The sequence below is a fragment of the Protopterus annectens genome, chromosome 4.part0 (genome assembly GCF_019279795.1).
Source record: "Protopterus annectens isolate FY-2018-M chromosome 4.part0, PAN1.0, whole genome shotgun sequence".
Classification (NCBI taxonomy): domain Eukaryota; kingdom Metazoa; phylum Chordata; order Ceratodontiformes; family Protopteridae; genus Protopterus; species Protopterus annectens.
Window position 1 is genome coordinate 1,263,477,794 of NC_056733.1, and position 18,503 is coordinate 1,263,496,296.

The window sequence follows — 18,503 nt, forward strand, 5'->3', positions numbered from 1 at the left end:
TGGCATGAGAGAGTAAACGCATGGACATATTTGACAGATTTGAGAGTGGCCATACGTGCTGAGAAAGTCTGTTTATCCTCAGCTGAAATGGACTCCGGGGGGGGGGGGACGACACGACTCAGCGTACTTTTTGACAAGGTCATGCTGCAGTCTGATTACGTGGGCCATGTAATTCAGCACCCTTATAGCAAAGGTAGCTGACTATCCAAGATGATCCATCGCCCTGAACTCCTTGTCCAGGGATGGACCAAGGAACTTTTCTGGGTGAGTTCCTTTTTGGTGGCAGCCACCGCCACCACCATGGCATCAACTGGGGAACCCTTACTCCAAGTGGCTTTGACTGCAGGAGACAAAATACAGTTTATAGTGAGAAATAAAGGTGTGAGATGAGGCCCAAGTAGCAGCTGAACAAATATCATCCAAAGAGACCCTAGACCAAAAGGCTGCTGACGTAGCCATAGATTGGGTCGAATGAGCCTTCACTTTTCCTGAAAGAGACAAATGTCTATATGAATAAGCCCGACCAATACACAGAGAAATCCAGTGAGCAATAGTCACTTTTGGGACAGGTTTGCCAAAAAGGGGCTTGGCATAGGACACAAAAAGCTGATCTGACTTACGGAAGGGTTTAGTCCTGTGCAAATAAAATCGCAACTGTCTGTGTATGTCCAGAGAATGTAATTTGTGTTCTCCTTTATCCTGATAGTTCAGAAAAAATACTGGCAAATTAATAACCTGATTAATATTAGCCTCTGAGGCTACCTTAGGAAGGAAGGACAGATGGATTAGTGAGTAGTGAGACTCTATCCTTGTGAAAGATCATATAAGGGACGTGACAGAAAGAGCTTGAAGTTCTGACACCCTTCTAGCGGATTTAAGGGCAACCAAAAAGGCAGTTTTCCAGGTCACAAATTGTAGATCCACAGAAGCCACAGGCTCAAAAAGAGGGGAGACCAATGCCTGTAACAACAAAGTGAGGTCCCACGAAGGAATGGGATCCTTACCCAGGGGTCTGAGAAGAAAGACACCTTTGAGAAATGTTTTGCAAAGTTTCGAAGAAGCTAACAAAGACATGTTCACCCCAGCATGAAAATTAGAAATGGCAGCTAGTTGAACTTTCACCGTTGAGGAACTAGCACCTTGATGAAAAATACTAGCTAAAAAATCTAAAACCGCTGAAAGTGGTGCAGTGAAAGGATCCAAAGACCTCTGAATGGCCCAAATTGAGAAACGTTTCCATTTACTGCGACAAAGTTTTCTAGTGGACGACTTATGAGCCGCCCCCAGAATGGATTTAACTGGAGATGACAGACCGGGAGTCCTAAGAATCATGGGAACCGGAGCAGCCAAGCAGTATGCTTCAGACTGTCCAGATCTAGGTGAGAAGACCCCGAGAGATGTGAAAGCTGATCCGGGACCAGATCCAAGATCCATGCTGGAACTAGGTGACACCTGAGTAAGGGAAACCAAACCTGCCAAGGCTAGAATGGGGCGATGAGGATCACGGTGCTCCCCAGCCTTCGGGCTTTCTGTAGAAACTTCGACATGAGGAGAAGAGGAGGATATGCATAAAGAAGCCCAGTAGGCCAAGCATGAATCAGAGCATCTCTGGCGGCTTCGCCCAGAGCAAAAAACTTGCTGCATTTCACACTGGAAGGAGATGCAAAGAAATTGCAGCAAGGATGACCTCACTCTAGGAAGATCTGTTCGGCTACTGAGAGTTTCAGAGACCACTTGTAAGGCATCAGGATGGATCTGCTGAGCCTGTCCGCTAACATGTTGGAACGTCCTGGGATGTGCATTGCCAAAAGAAAACGGCCGGTGGAGATCGTCCATTCCCACACTCCCATGGCCTCTCAACATAAGGGATAAGATCTGGTTCCCCCCTGTTTGTTGATATACCAGACCACTGACATGTTGTCTGTCTGAATTGCAATCATTCCCAGAGGAAGATGAGCATAGAGGGCTTGCAAATCGAGAAGAACTGCTCTCATCACTGATGTGCAGATAGGTCTCATGAGGAGACCACGTGCCTTGTTGGACTGTCCTTCCCGAGCAATGCCCCCCCCCACCCAAGTAGGGAGGTGTCCGTGGTCACCATGGTTTGGGGTAAAGGAGGTTGAAAAGGACGTCTCTTGTGGAGATCCGGGGACTGAATCCATCCCCAAAGTAAGCCCTTGCATGCTTTTGAGATTCTCACTGGAAAGAACAAGGGGATGTCTAACAGAGACCACTGTACCACTAAAGTCCACTGCAGTATCCTCATATGAAGGCTTGCCATGGGGAGAAGATTTATCGTGGCCGCCATAGAACCTTAAGCTCTTAAGACTGTTTCGGCTGTGGGTGAATGGGTCTGTAGAATATGTAATACATGTATCCTCAAGCTGCGTATCCTGCCTGAGGTGAGGAACACCTTTAATTGTATTGTGCCCAGCCGTGCCCCAATGAACTCTAGAATCTGGACCGGGTGAAGAGCTGACTTGTTCATATTAATAGCAATGCCCAACTTGTCGACTAACAGAAGGAAGGAGTCCCTGACTTGACATAGTTAATGCTCTGAGGGCGCGATAAAGAGCCAATCGTCCAGGTATGGGGAGACCTTGATGCTCTGAAGCCTCAGGTGAGCCATTACCACTGCCATTACCTTGGTAAACACCCAGGGGGCTGTGGTGAGACCAAAGGGGAGGGCCCTATTTTAGAACAAATTTTTGTTAAAAAAGGAGATCACAGATTATTAAAAAATACGTTATTATGTAAGGAATCTATTTTTATATTGAAATATAATACATTATCACCTTATGGTTTAATATGGAAATTAATTGGAAATACTTGATATAATGAACTAGATAACAGTGTATTGTATTTATATTTATGTCTTTTATACTAGTTTTTGATATTTTTGGTATGGATTTCTATTTGAGAGTGAGTGCAGTCTCTTTAAATATTTAATTGTTTAATTGATTTTTTATCAATTAGATTATTAACACTTTGTAAAAAAGGGAATGTATTTCTACCATGAATTGTGTGCTCATTGAAGGCTGTGGTGGCCGAGGCACTAAGACATGTTTTAATAATAAAATTCTCAACCTGGAATCTTTGTTGTTTTTCATCTTATAAGTCTTTTTCAAGACTTTGGTTTGTTTTTTGTTGATTTATTTATGATATGGCTTCTGATTCCTTGTTGGACATTCTCAGAGTGTTTTGTGATGACTGCAACTCAGTTTCCACTGGTGTGGCTACCCCTCCGGTTCCTGGCGTTTTGGGAATTCAAGCTGCATTGGGTAATTCTTCACAAAGAACTTTGGATAATTTTATTTCATATGGGACATTTCATGCAGTTTCTGTTTCTCATTTAGAGAATAACTGTTTGCCGAATGCTTCCGCTGCTGCTCAACAAGTTGCTGTTTCCGTTTCTGTGTTAAACGCTGATTCTGCTGTTACAGCTCCACCGGTCGCTTCACCTGGAGTGCCTATTACAGCTGCTAAGAAAATTGACTCTGCTCCTTTATGCTGTCCTCTTCAGTTTATGACAGAAAGACAACGGAAATTTTGTAATCCATTTGGAGGCTTGGGAGACTCTGTCTCAGGTATGTTTCCCAAAGATATACAGGATAATGTGGATAATTTTGAAAAACTCATCTTTCGTGAAACACGCTCTCACTTTAATTTGTTAGGTTTAAATAGATACATTGAACTTGACATTGCCCCGCGAGGGCTGAGAGCGTTTAAAAGTCCAGCAACGCCATTTGATTTTTCAGATGCTAAGGATATTGTATTCAAAGATAGATGGCTTGCTGCTGCTCATTCCTGTGCTATGGAATGGGTAAATATATTAACAGAGGCAGAGCGTTTGCTTCAAACTAAATTGCAATGTGAATTACAGAATATGTATTCTAGCTTATTAGAAATGATAGGTGAACATAAGGTTAATGACATTTTTTTAAGTTTGAAAGACAAGTTGAATAATTTTGAGAATGAGTTAGTACATATGAAATCCACTAAAATCAAAAGAGACATCCGGGATTATAATAATGGGCGAGCCTTCTTATGGAAATCTACATATAATGTACGACCTAAACAGTCGGGACAGAGAAATAATCGAAATAAAAAAACAACTATCCGTTTCTTTTGCCTCTTCAGAAGGTTTAGGTTTTACTACTGATTCTGAAGGTGATTTGTCAGAGTTTCCACCATTGCCAGATGCGTAAAATCCTCAGGCCCACAAACAGCACTTTTGAGCCGACGCAGACAATCACAAAAGAGGCAATAAGAAGAAAGGAGTTAATGGGGGTTCTCCACCGGGTGAAGGACAATTTAAACAGAACTCTAAACGAAGCAGATGGAAGTAATTTATTTTTGACTTGTAGTTCGAATGTTGTTAATTTATCTGGTCTTTCTTTGTCAGAAGAAGAAATTTCTGTTTTGCAGTTAGGTCTTAAATTTGTACCAACAGTTATTCCTAGATATCATATAATTAAATAGGAAGCTTTTAGATTTATTAGAAAATTACATTTGAAATACTTTTTTGCCCGTGGTGATAGATGTGTTTATGATGTTCATGAAAAATGTAGTATAGAAAGTGATTCGAGTGATGACAGTTTTTTCTCTTGTACTTCTAAGAGTGATGATAATATAGTATTTAATGCTTATACCCTTTTAAATACTGATGGCATTAAATATGAGAGCAAATTTATACCCCCATATATTAATGGCACAATTACACAATTCTCTGAAATGTATTTTTCACTACAGGAATTGGTAAATTCGTATGACAAATGTTCTTGTTCTTTTAATATGACAAAGAGTGAATGGCTTTATTTGAAAAAAAACTGAAAAACAGGAATGATCTTATCATTAAACCTTCTGATAAGGGTAATAAAATTGTACTATTGCATCACACTCAATATTATCAAATGTGTATGGAACATCTTAATAGATTAGTTTATCAAATTTGTGACTATGGGGAGTATATAGAATCTATTAAACAGTTTACTGCTCTCATTGAAAGAGGTGTGCGTTTAGAATATTTTAGTAAAAAAGATTTGGAAACCAAATTCTGTACAGAGAACTGTCAATTAGCTACATTTTATTGTCTTCCTAAACTGCATAAAAATGTATATAACCCTCCAGGTCATCCTATTGTGGCAGCTACTAATTATTTTTTACAAAATGTAGGGCAAACCATACATAAATATTTGTTACCTTTTGTGGAAAAAATAGGTTCTTATATTAAGAATTCTTTTGATTTTGTTGGTAAAATTTCACATATTAATTGGACTCAAGACATGTTTTGGATTTGTCTAGATGCTGTCAGTCTATATACAAATATTAATCATAAAGATGGTATGCAAGCTATATATCATTTTTTGGGTGACAGCCCAGTTTCTCATTATGTGTTAGATTTAACTCAATTTTGTTTATTAAATAATTATTTTAGTTTTAATGAAGTTATTTATCATCACTTGAAAGGTACAGCCATGGGGGCACCTTTTGCCCCCATGTATGCTAAACATTTTCATGGCTAAATTTGAGTTGGTCTATATTTATACTAATTCCTTTGTACAGAATCATGTGATATTATATTCTTGTTACATTGATGATTTGATTTTTTTTTGTGCAAAGGAGGTCGAGATTCTGTTGATCAGTTTATATCGGAGCTTAACAAGAATAGATATAATATTAAATTTGATGATTTACAAGTTGGAACAAAAGTTAATTTTTTAGATGTTACTTTAATAGGGAAAGAAGATGAACATATTTGTACTACAATTCACCAAAAATTTGTTGATGGAAATCAATATTTATTTGGTACTAGCTGTCATCCTCTTCATACTATGAAATCTTTACCTTATGGTGAAATGATTAGACTGTATAGATTATGTAACGATTATTTAGATCTAGAGAAACAAATTAATAAACTTACTAATGTATTTTTACGTAGAGGTTATACTATATATTCAATTATGGAATCTATTGATAAATTTATGGCTTCTGTAGAAGGACATAGTAAATTAAGTAATAAATTTAAACAGAATAGCAAAACATTAAGAGATGATATTTATTTTGTTACTACATATAATTCAATGAGTAAAGAAATTTGGGATGCAGTTAAATATTATTGGAAGTTCTTATTAAAAGATAAAATATTGTGTAGCTTATTTCCTACGAATCCCTTGGTTGCATATAAAAGGGGACAAAACTTGGGTGACATATTGATAAGGGTATATTTTAGATGCCCTGTTGATAAATTAATCCGGTCAATCTAATGTTTCTTTACCCTGTAACCAACAGGGTTTGACTAACAACCTGGGTGCTAAACCAAAGACCAATAACCCAAATAGTATGTCTGTGGTATCTGCACCTTTAAACTTCCCCCTTCCATACAAGAACGCAACACGTACGCGTTCAGTAAGTCGGGGGAGAATGAAAAGAAAAATGTCAACGGAAACGCCGGAACGGAGAAGAAGAGCAAGGAACTAAGTGATCTGTTCTTTAATTTGACATCGAGAACATTTTCATCAGATGAACAGTTTGTTTTGAACAAAGGCCTGTCATTTATTCCCTCTAAGGGAAGCACATTGTCCGACACGCTTATAGGCTTACGCCTGTTTACAAGAAAGTTGTCTCTGAAGGTATTGTTTAAGAACAATTTATCTAATAATACTGAGTTTGATTATGAAACTGCACTGTTTAAGAGAAAAAGCTGTTTTATGCCTCCGACACCACAAACTGTTGAATGTTTCATGCGTGCATGTGAAAGTGAGTTTTATTTGTACTATAAAGAGAAGAAACATAAAGGCATATTCATAAATTTGAATCATACACAAAGATGTTCCTTAGATGATTTTTGCCATGATGCAAGCCTGGTTTTCAAACCAGCTGATAAGGGAGTGGGATTGTTGTAATGGATACCTCTTTTTACAAGGAGCTAATGTATAATATGCTTGATAATGATAAGGCATATAAAATAATGGACAGAAGTAAGATAGCATCGATTATTAACTATGTACATGATACTGTTTATGATTTGCTTATGACCAGATCCATTGATAAAGTACTGTATGATTTCCTAATGATAGAGTCTCCCTTAATTCCTTTGATTAAGGGTTTACCTAAGCTTCATAAAAATGAAGATCCACCCCCTCTACGACCCATAGTATCAGGTGAACGTTGGGTCACTGAAAATGCTTCACTATATATACAATCTAAATTAGGAGATATGGTCAAGGCTATTCCCACCATCTTAAGGAACTCTTATGAACTCTTGAATGACCTGAAACTAGATTCAGTTAGAAATAACATCAATAGTAATACCTTGCTAGTCACGCTAGATATTAAGAGCCTGTTTACCAGCATTCCTAATGATTATGGCCTTGATGCAATTAGGTCCCATTTGGTTGAGCTTGGTACCACTGAGAATAATGAGATAATGAACATTTGCTGCTTATTAGACCTTGTGTTAAATAATAACATCTTTATGTTTGATAAAGTGTATGCACAAACATGGGGAGTGGCAATGGGCACTCCCTGTGCTAATGCATACGCTAATCTGGTGGTTTATAGATGGGAAAAAGAGCATATATTTAGTGACCCTAGATTCACTAACGTCATCCTTTACAGACGTTTTGTGGATGACGTTCTGATGCTCTGGAATGGAAGTATGGATGCGTTGAAGGAGTTCATCTGTTATATGAACTCCACTACCTCTTTTTTCAATTTTACTTATGAAAGCTCTTTGATGAGTGCCAATTTTTTGGATATCACCATCACTAAGGATAATTACGGAAATATAACTACCACTTTATTCAGAAAATTATGTTGGAGAAACAGTATCCTACATTATGACAGCTTACATCCACGCTATGTATTTCGGAATATTGTGAAGGGTCAGATTACCAGAATACTTAGAATATGTAGCAATGAGTTGGATGCTATGGAATTAATTAAGCAACAAAAGCAGTATTTCTTGGATAGAGGTTATCCAGCTGAATTAGTCAATAGTATAACAGATACCCTCCTTGGAATACCTATATGTACAGCAAAGGCAGGTTACTCTTATAATAGGAGAGAGAATGGTAAAGACTTAACATACGGAATTAAATATACTAATGATGTTGAGAAATTAATTAAAATTATCAAGGGAAACTGGAAGATTTTACATCTAGATCCTACTCTCTCACAATTAGTGGGGAAGAAACCTGTATTTAGGTTTACTAACTGTTTAAATTTAAAAAGACTGCTTTGTAAGGAAAGACTAGATACAGCTACTGTTGACCTAAGGGCAAGTTTAAAAACAGGCACCTATGCATGTGGCAGGTGCTCGTTATGTAAATACATTAATAAAATCCAAAGACCTAACATCTTAAGCACTATTGACTTCAAACCTACTTTTTATGCTACTTGCAACACGCAGAATGTCATCTACCTTGCAGTCTGCAATCAATGTGATGCATACTATGTAGGGATGACATCGCGTCGACTTAGGGACCGTATCTATAATCATATCTATGATATTAGAAGGATCAATCTTACTAATGCTTTAGCTGTACATTGCCATGATAGGCCTCAACATAGTTTTAGTTTTTTGGTCCTACAGGTGGTAAACCCGAATAAGAGAGAAGGAGATCATGTAGGTACTATTGAGATGTTTGAATTGAGATGGATACTGAGAATGAAAGCCCATATTCCACCTGGATTAAATACAGTGGTTAGTATTCGCCCTGCCCTCTTAGGAACATCTTGAGCTATTGTCACATCACTCAAATGGTCTTGACCTCCATCCTTATTTACATCTTATACCTCCCATATAGGCTGTTATAAAATGTCCATGATGTACTGGACATTTTTTACTCGGGCTTATGATATTGGAATGTCTAACAAGTAATTCTGGTCTCTTAATAATGGTTATGTTTCATGGGTCACCTTTATATGTATACTTTTTGAATAAATTTTCTGAATTTTTGATATTGATCGCTCACGATATGATTGGTAAGCTTGCCAATTTTATGAGACATTCAACTTGAATTAATGTTGGTTTTAGTTTATTTAATATTATTGACAATCTATTAACATTTATGATATCATTGTGGCAGTGAAATGATTACCAAAGCTGAAACATTGTGCCTAAAACAGTTTAAATAACATCATCTGGTATAAATAGTATGAGAACCATGAATTGTATATATATGTAAATATAAATATGAATGGGTATGCTTTTGTGATCATGTTCTTAATGTGATGCATTGTGATGGCTCTTTCAATAAAAATGCCTACATGCTTTTATGCATAAGGATCAACATTAGGTTGTTGATATTGGGCCAGAGTCTTATATATTTTATATATATTTTTGGATATCTTTTAGGTATCTTAAAAATATTTATGCTCACATCGCAGGTAAATGGTTTTAAAGATTTGTTTCACAAATCGGAACATGTATACTTTGGCTAACATAATTCTTGATCAATTACAAATGTATGTGTTTTAAAGAAGGACAGTTAGGATGCCAGTAGTAGTAATGCTTTATTACAATGGTTAATGTCTCTGCTAAACAGTACCCTTATGCCTGGCTAATGTAAGTCTTGGCTAAATAAAAAGGTTTACAACGGGGCTAATATGCAAAGAAATAATTCGTATGTTACATACTTGCTTCGTTGCTAAATTGTTTTAGCAGATACGGATTTAGATTCGTTACCGGAAGCAATATGAGGCATCTTGTGTCTTTGATCTTTTAATAATGAGTGGAATGCCTAAGCGGTTTTTAAAAACATTTTAAAAAACATTTTGGTTCATTAGCTATACGATAGTCCTTGGAGTTATAGGATAGAAATATTACTGGCATGATTTTGTGAACAAGCTTGGATGATTGGATTTATGTGTCTTAGTATAGACACAAAAGTTTTATATATGGAGTCTATACTAAGCAGAATGTCATACCTGTCTTTGTAAATGTGGATTGACTATTGTCCTAATTAGATAGCCATTGATTGATTGATTAATTACCTAATTGATATGGTTCTTTGTATATAAACTGCAATGATTTTGTAACCTGATGAAGCGCACCTGTGTGTGCGTGAAAGCGCTCGTTCAATAAAATCGTTTTACTTACTCATGGTGGTTCCTGGCAGTCTTTTCTACTTCTGTAGAAGGACATAGTAAATTAAGTAATAAATTTAAACAGAATAGCAAAACATTAAGAGATGATATTTATTTTGTTACTACATATAATTCAATGAGTAAAGAAATTTGGGATGCAGTTAAATATTATTGGAAGTTCTTATTAAAAGATAAAATATTGTGTAGCTTATTTCCTACGAATCCCTTGGTTGCATATAAAAGGGGACAAAACTTGGGTGACATATTGATAAGGGTATATTTTAGATGCCCTGTTGATAAATTTAATTTCTCATTAAGTACCTGTGGTACTTATTCTTGTCACTCTTGTAATGTATGTCGGATTATAAGGTTATCCTTTAATAGAATAAATAATAAAGGTTTTACACCAAATAAACAATTTTTTTGTCATTCTGACGGTGTTATTTATTGCCTTAAGTGTCCTTGTAATTTGTTTTACATTGGAGAAACTAAAAGGAAATTTAAGCTCAGATTACAGGAACACATTTGTGATTTTAGGAGGGGTGCCATAGAAAATTCAGTGGCTTTACATTTTTTACATACTCATAATAGTAATGTTGATTTATAACAAGCCACTATTTTAGAACAAATTTTTGTTAAAAAAGGAGATCATAGATTATTAAAAAATATGTTATTATATAAGGAATCTATTTTTATATTGAAATATAATACATTATCACCTTATGGTTTAAATATGGAAATTAATTGGAAATACTTGATATAATGAACTAGATAATAGTGTATTGTATTTATATGTATGTCTTTTATACTAGTTTTTGATATTTTTGGTATGGATTTCTATTTGAGAGTGAGTGCAGTCTCTTTAAATATTTAATTGTTTAATTGATTTTTTATCAATTAGATTATTAACACTTTGTATAAAAGGGAATGTATTTCTACCATGAATTGTGTGCTCACTGAAGGATGTGGTGGCCAAGGCGCTAAGACATGTTTTAATAATAAAATTCTCAACCTGGAATCTTCGTTGTTTTTCATAAGATCTGATTCCCCCTGTTTGTTGATATATCAGACCACTAACATGTTGTCTGTCTGAATTGCAATCATTCCCAGAGGAAGATGAGCATAGAGGGCTTGCAAATTGAGAAGAGCTGCTCTCATCACTGATGTGCAGATAGGTCTCATGAGGAGACCATGTGCCTTGTTGGACTGTCCTTCCCGAGCAATACCCCCCCCCACCCAAGTAGGGAGGCGTCCGTGGTCACCATGGTTTGGGGTAAAGGAGGTTGAAAAGGACGTCTCTTGTGGAGATCCGGGGACTGAATCCATCCCCAAAGTAAGCCCTTGCATGCTTTTGAGATTCTCACTGGAAAGGACAAGGGGATGTCTAACAGAGACCACTGTACCACTAAAGTCCACTGCAGTATCCTCATATGAAGGCTTGCCATGGGAAGAAGATTTATCGTGGCCGCCATAGAACCTTAAGCTCTTAAGACTGTTTCGGCTGTGGGTGAATGGGTCTGTAGAATATGTAATACATGTATCCTCAAGCTGCGTATCCTGCCTGAGGTGAGGAACACCTTTGATTGTATTGTGCCCAGCCGTGCCCCAATGAACTCTAGAATCTGAACCGGGTGAAGAGCTGACTTGTTCATATTAATAGTAATGCCCAACTTGTCGACTAACAGAAGGAAGGAGTCCCTGACTTGACATAGTTAATGCTGTGAGGGAGCGATAAAGAGCCAATCGTCCAGGTATGGGAAGACCTTGATGCTCTGAAGCCTCAGGTGAGCCACTACCACTGCCATTACCTTGGTAAACACCCAGGGGGCTGTGGTGAGACCAAAGGGGAGGGCCTGAAACTGGTAATGACTGACTCCCAGCCGGAAGCGAAGGAACCTTCGAGAGCACCTGTGCATTTTGATGTGATAGTATGCATCCTGGAAGTCGATCAAGCACATCCAGTCTTTTTCCAGCAGATAAGGCAGAATAGATTGAATCATTGCCATCCGGAATTTTTGTCTTGGTTACTGACAGGTTCATCTGGGACAGATCCAATACTGGTCTGAGGTCCCCCATCTTTTTTGGCACTAAAAAGAACCTGGAGTACACCTCAGGACTGGTCTGGGGGGACAGGTTGGATGACTCGTTTTCTCAGCAGCGATTGTATCTGTACTGCTGCTTCCTCCCACTGCGTGGGTGGAACGTCCTGGAGGGTTTTGTGGGAGGAGGTAAATCGCTGAAAGGGACAAAATATCCTCTGGATATGAATCGCAGCACCCACTGATCTGTAGTGATGGACTCCCATGCTAGTGAGTGGAGCAACAGACAACCCCGAATGCCTCCAGAGATGAACAGCAAGGCAGCCCCTCAGGGCTACTGTCTGGGTTTATCCGAGAAGGGTTCTCGGGACCTGGAATTCATAGGACCCCATCTGCCTCTAGGGCGGCATCTATCATATCCCCCTCTGCCTCTGGTGGAAGGTGAGTCCTGAGCATCCCAGGAAAACACCTGAGATTTGTGGAACCACATCTTCTTTTGGCCTCGCTGGTTCCTGAAAAAGGAACTTTGAGGCAGTGAGAACCAGACTCCGACAACAGAGAGTATCTTCTTGTCCTTCTCGCTCTGGACTAAAGTCTCTCTGACTGTCTTCCCAAAGAGGGAAGAACCATCATAAGGGGCATTGGTAAAAGACACCTTGAAGAGCTCTAAGTACTGACATAAGATGAGCCAGGAATGACGTCGAATGGCAATGCCTGATCCCGTCACCCATGCAGCTCCTTCCGTGGCATGGGAGAGCAAATGCATGGCCATGTTGGCTACAGATTTTAGGGTGGCAATTCGTGCATCGGACATCTACTTGTCCGATGCCGAAATGGACCCTGGGGTCGACTCCATTACTTCCTTGACCAGGTCTCTCTGGAGTAGAATAACGTGTGCCATGTAGTTCAGCGCCCTCACACAGAAGGTCGTTGAAGCATAGACTCGTTTCCCAAAACAGTCCAGCGTCCTTGACTCTCGGTCAGGCAGGTGGACCGTGGAACTCTCCTGAGCAAGTTCCTTCTTGGTGGCTGTAACCACCATCATAGCATCTACAGGGGACACCTTATGCCAGTGTAGTTTATCTGCAGGGGGACTTAAGACCTTGTCCGAGCATTTGGGTATTGGCTCTACGGTGTCCAGCTACTTCCATGCCCTAGAATTTATCAGATCCACGAGTGGATCAGCAAGAGGGGGCACCCAAGAGGTAGATGGGCCAGAGCCGAATGCCTCCAGAAACACAGACTCGTCAGAGGTTGGCTTTGGGGTGGACCCCCCCCCTTTGGCAGAGGATCTCCATGATGTCTCCAAATGATACATCCTCGGAGGGTGATCTTGGGGAACCTTCCCCTTCATCCAAGTCCGTGTCCTCTGTGAGGAACTATGAAGGAGAGTCCAAGTGCCTCCTTTTGCACGTATGCTTGCAGGGGAGCTCTTCAGGGTTACTCTCTGGGAAGATCTCGTAAGCGGGTTGCTCCAAGGCCAGAACGTCCTGCAGCATTATGGCTACGGGCTGTCCCTGAGACGGCAAGATGGTCGGACCTGCACTCAAGGCCAGGGGGGGGGGTCTGGGCAGAGTCCGAAGATGAGACAGTCAGAGGCCTCGACCCTGTGAGAACCCTCTTCACTACATTGAATGCAGAGGGAGAATGAACCTCCTGGGCTGAACTAGTGCAGATCACTCCCCTCTGATCCAACCGAAATGTTAAGGGGAATGCTCCTCTCCGACAAGCTCAGAGCACAGAGCACCCCCTTGGATCCGACCCCAAGGCTATGGCTCCGAGAGCTCAGGTCCGAACTAGTCGGATCCAACATTCTCAGTGCACTGGCCGGCATCGAGGTACAGGGTACCATCAGCACCAACCTCTCTACTCCGACCGTCCTCGGATCCAACAGCTCCGAAACTGCGGGTCAGATCAGAAAAGGAGTAATAGGTCTAAAAACTGGTTGAAATGTACCCGCTCTGGTGGGAGAAGGCCCTGGCAAGACACCCATCTGAATTTGAGTGTGGATAAATCTCCGCATCACCTTGTTCATCTCTGCTTCAGAAAGGCTCCAGGTGAAGCGGGAGGACGCCACCGAATTGGGCCGGGATAGCCGGTGAGGAGAAAGCCTATAGGGCAACCGGCTGATTAAGACCTCAGGCTCAGGGGAAAAACTCAGGGATATGGGCCGAGGGGAAGCAGGTTTAATCTTTGGCGGGAGGGCGAGTCCCTGAGGCCGAGGAAGAAGCAGCAGCCGCTGCTTTCTTGGCTGGAGAAGGGTAGTGGAGGGCAATAGGCCCTTCACAATTAGTTTGTCCCGCCTGTCTTTAAGAGCTCTGGAATTAAACCCAGCACAAATAGGACAGGGGAACTGGAGGTGAGCCATGCCCAAATAAACCACACACAGAGTGTGGCCATCCACCGGGGAAAGCTTATGGCCACACTCTGTGCATCTTTTGAATCCAGGTTTTGGGGCATCCACCATGCCTAAAACTAGATGAAAAGAAGACACACACACACACACACTCTAGGAAAGAAAAGAGGGAGGAAAAGAAAAGCCTATAAGAAAAACCACAACTACAAAGAACCCAAGAAGTAGAGGAAAGGTTTAGAAGTCAAAAGGTTTTTACCACTTTTACTCTATCCAAAAGCCTCTGGAGCTCAGACCATGTTGCTAACTCTCTGGCAGCAAACTCGATCTGAAGGGAGACAGGAGCATTGTGGGTAGGGGGAGGAGCATGGTGCTCGGAGCTGTAGCTAGAAAATGCAGCTGTGTCGGATCCGATATGGGCCAACAGGCTGAAGATCAAATGAAGTAAACTATTTCAGATATAATTTTTGACTCTCTCCTGATGTCTGCCTGAATGAGGACACATCTGAATGATAGGGAAAGAATGGAACAACTGGCTGGGAGGGTGATCGAAGACTGGCAGACAATGGGGCAAAGAGAACAAAAAATAGTTAAATGTTGTAATAAACCAAATGTTGACTGATTCAAATAACTATGCATGGGCGTGGATGGTTCTGCCTACTTTTCTGCTGTGCTGCGTATTTTTTTTTTTTTTTTTTTTTGCATAAAGAGGCCCAAATGATTTTTATAACATCAATTGGAGGATCAACGAGATCTTTGTTATTTAACAGAAAATCTAAGTGACAAACTGCAACTCACTATGGTCTAAGACACATGACTGCTATCCCCCTTCTCCATAACGGCAAAGTAGCTGAAAAAAATGATGACATGTCTATTCAAGAATATTTTAAAAAACAATGTTTGCTGTGGCTCTTGCCCCCTCAAAACAGACACATTTAGAGGAGATTGCACTCCCCCAATACTACTTATAATCAAATCTGAGGCAACCCTTGCCCTCTGCGTGAATTTTTTCTTCTGTGCTATTTTATCAAATCAGCCAAAATGGACAGCCAAATCCATATCTGAGGAACTATAGCATTTTCTCTAGAATAAGAGAAAGATGCAAGACAATAATGCTTATAGATTTACATTTTTTTAAAGATGAGAAAACAGGCAAAGCATTTTAGCCCATGTTCAACATAAAGAATTAAAGTAATGCCACATAGCTGTAGTCGGCTGCAAAACAATAATGTGTGTGTCACTCTGTATTTTATATAATAAAACAGTTAGAATGCTTCTTTACATCACAATGGAAATGTAATGCACTAAAATCTTTTAAAACTTTGTCATATGTGTAAAAAAATAAACAGGACCCCACATCAGAGCTCTAATTTAGTACATTACTTTAGCATTTTTTTTTTTTTTACATTTCTGATAGTCAGTGCCCTCCAACCCAAGGCAGAAGACCGACAACCAACTATGGTCAAACAGGATGACACACTGGAATTCTTCCATGTGCATATCACTGTAGACAAAATCCTGTAGCACATCCTAATCAGCTATAGGTCACCTATGTCCCAAGAAGCACACAATGCATGCTTAAAACTAATAGAGACACTTGCCATCTAACCTAACACTCTATTCATGGGAGACTTTAATTACCAACTGTAAAGACTGGGAGTCCTGCACAGCCTCAAAGTTACAGGCACAGAGATTCCTGGAATTCGTAAATACACACACCCTTGACCAACAGTGAATACATCCACTAGAAATCTCATGCTTACAAATATGGGAGAATGCTGCACCCCCTAATGCCTCATCCTCTCTGGTAAGGTCCAACTGTAAAGCTATCTCCTTCAAAATCAACTCCATAATCCCATTAAAACCAGTAACATCTAGGAAGTATTCCAATGCAAATTATCTTCTATTAAGTGATGGATTATCCAAATTCAACGCCCCTCCAAACCCACAGAACAAAGCAGCCTATGCTGAATTGCTCTCCGAAACTCTGTGCAACCATGTCAATGGCTGTATAGTAGACTGCTGTACCTACCAGAAGTAAGCCTATGATTAGCCATAGAAATAAACCACCCTGGTGGCATCCCAAATTAAACAGGATATACAACAAAAGAAAAAAATATGGCAAAACTCAGGAAGGGTAATTGCCATAAAGACGGAAACTCTTTCATCAAAGTAGACAGCCAACTAAGAGAGCTAATTAGGTCAAGCAAAGCCAACTTTGAGGTTAAGACAGCTTGCCAAGTGAAAGATAACCACAAGGCCTTCTAGAGCTATCTCAGAAACCACAAAGACAGCACACAGCAGTGTGCTGAACTGGTGGTTAATGGTGTCACACTCACTGACCCTAGTGATATAGCAAACCTAAGGAGAAATTCAGTTCCAACTTCACCCCACTCTCACTCCAAACATCCCCTCAAAATACCCTCAAACATAACTCCTCCAGCTATAACTAGGAAGCATGTACTGGCTGCACTCACTGAGCAAAAAACACTGCCTCATCCCAGACTGCCTACTAAATAGTCTAAAATATGACCTATTGGGACCCCTAGAATCATTATTTAACTATAGTCTTAAACAGGCTTTGTGCTATGTGAACTGAAGACTGCAACAGTCATACCCCCTTCATAGGGAAGGACCTTCAATAGTTCCTGGAAACTACAAACCCATTAGTCTGACTACTCTTATTTGCAAATCCATGGAAAGAATTATCATGGAAATTATCAAAAAGGACATAAGAGAGCTCCAAATGCTGGCTCCATCCCAGTTTGGCTTTTTCAAAGGAAAGTCATGCTTACTGAATCTGGTGGACTTGTTTGAAAAGGTCACCAAGTCAATGGATGAGGGGGAAAATGGTGCATACTGCCTACCTAGATCCGGCTAAAGCATTTGATACAATACCCCATTCGGACATTGTCAACAAACATATGTAACTAGGTATAAACCCCCATCATAACATTCTGGACAGCTAGCTGAATCACTAATAGGGCCCAGAAGATTAGAATAGGTGAGGTCACCACAACAAAGAGGCCAGTCACCACTGGAATCTCCCAGGGTTCTGTGCTGGGCCCACTCCTCTCTGGCATTTACTTATCAGATGTCAGTCAAAGCCAATGTCAAAGACCTTTGGCTGACCAAGTTCACAAATAACTGCAAACAGGGAGCAGTCACTGAATCCCTGCAAGATGAGAACATCCTTCAGGAAGGTCTAATACAGACAAATGCTTAGTGTTATAGCCATGGTTTAACTCAATACCAAGAAATGTATTATTAGTACCTTTTGGGAAGTCTACCACCTTGGGTAATTACATCATCAATAAAACGAATCAGGAATCTGGGAACTCCAGGAGACAGTAACCTAGCCTTCAACCAGTATGTGTCTAAAGTAGTAAGAAAATCCTTCTATGTTGCTCAACTTATAAGCGAGGGCAGTGGGATCTAGGTCCAAATAGGTCATCATATCACTGTCCTCAGCCCTCATCAGAACATAATAGAGTATAATGCCCCCTTCTGTATGTACCTGGTCAGAGACATGCAGCAAAAGAAACATCCACAAAGGTTCCTTACAAAAAGAATACATGGAGTAAACATGATGTCCTACACTGATTGCCTCAAAGCCCTTTCTCTCTACCTGGTATCATACAGACTTCTGAGAAGTGATCTTTGCCTGTCATACGGGGTGTCCCTGGACCCTGTTTTGATGAACCTTTTGCACATATGCAAAACAAACAGCATCAGAACTACTACATTAAAAGACTTACATTTTTTGCAACATAAATAGGAGATGTTGGAAAGACAGATATGTTTCTCAGAGAATTCCCACTCTCTGGAACAGGCTTCCATCCATGTAAAGCATAGTTCCTTCCTGTCCCTTTTTAAACACAATCTGGACCAATGGATGGGTAATCAGAAATTCACCCCTGGTCTGGCTCCTATGTCTCTGATGGACAAAGGCAGTCAATAAATCACTAACTATATACATCAAATTTGAGGGTCACATTTGGGTTGCATCGTTAGGCTTA

At 40.0% G+C, this 18,503-nt stretch overlaps 1 protein-coding gene across 1 annotated transcript in view; it reads right to left on the bottom strand.

Moving 5' to 3' along the window:
* The window catches only part of ARHGAP26 (Rho GTPase activating protein 26), a 3,815,868-nt gene that overhangs the window by 2,287,906 nt on the left and 1,509,459 nt on the right, over positions 1-18,503 (bottom strand). The window lies entirely within an intron of this gene.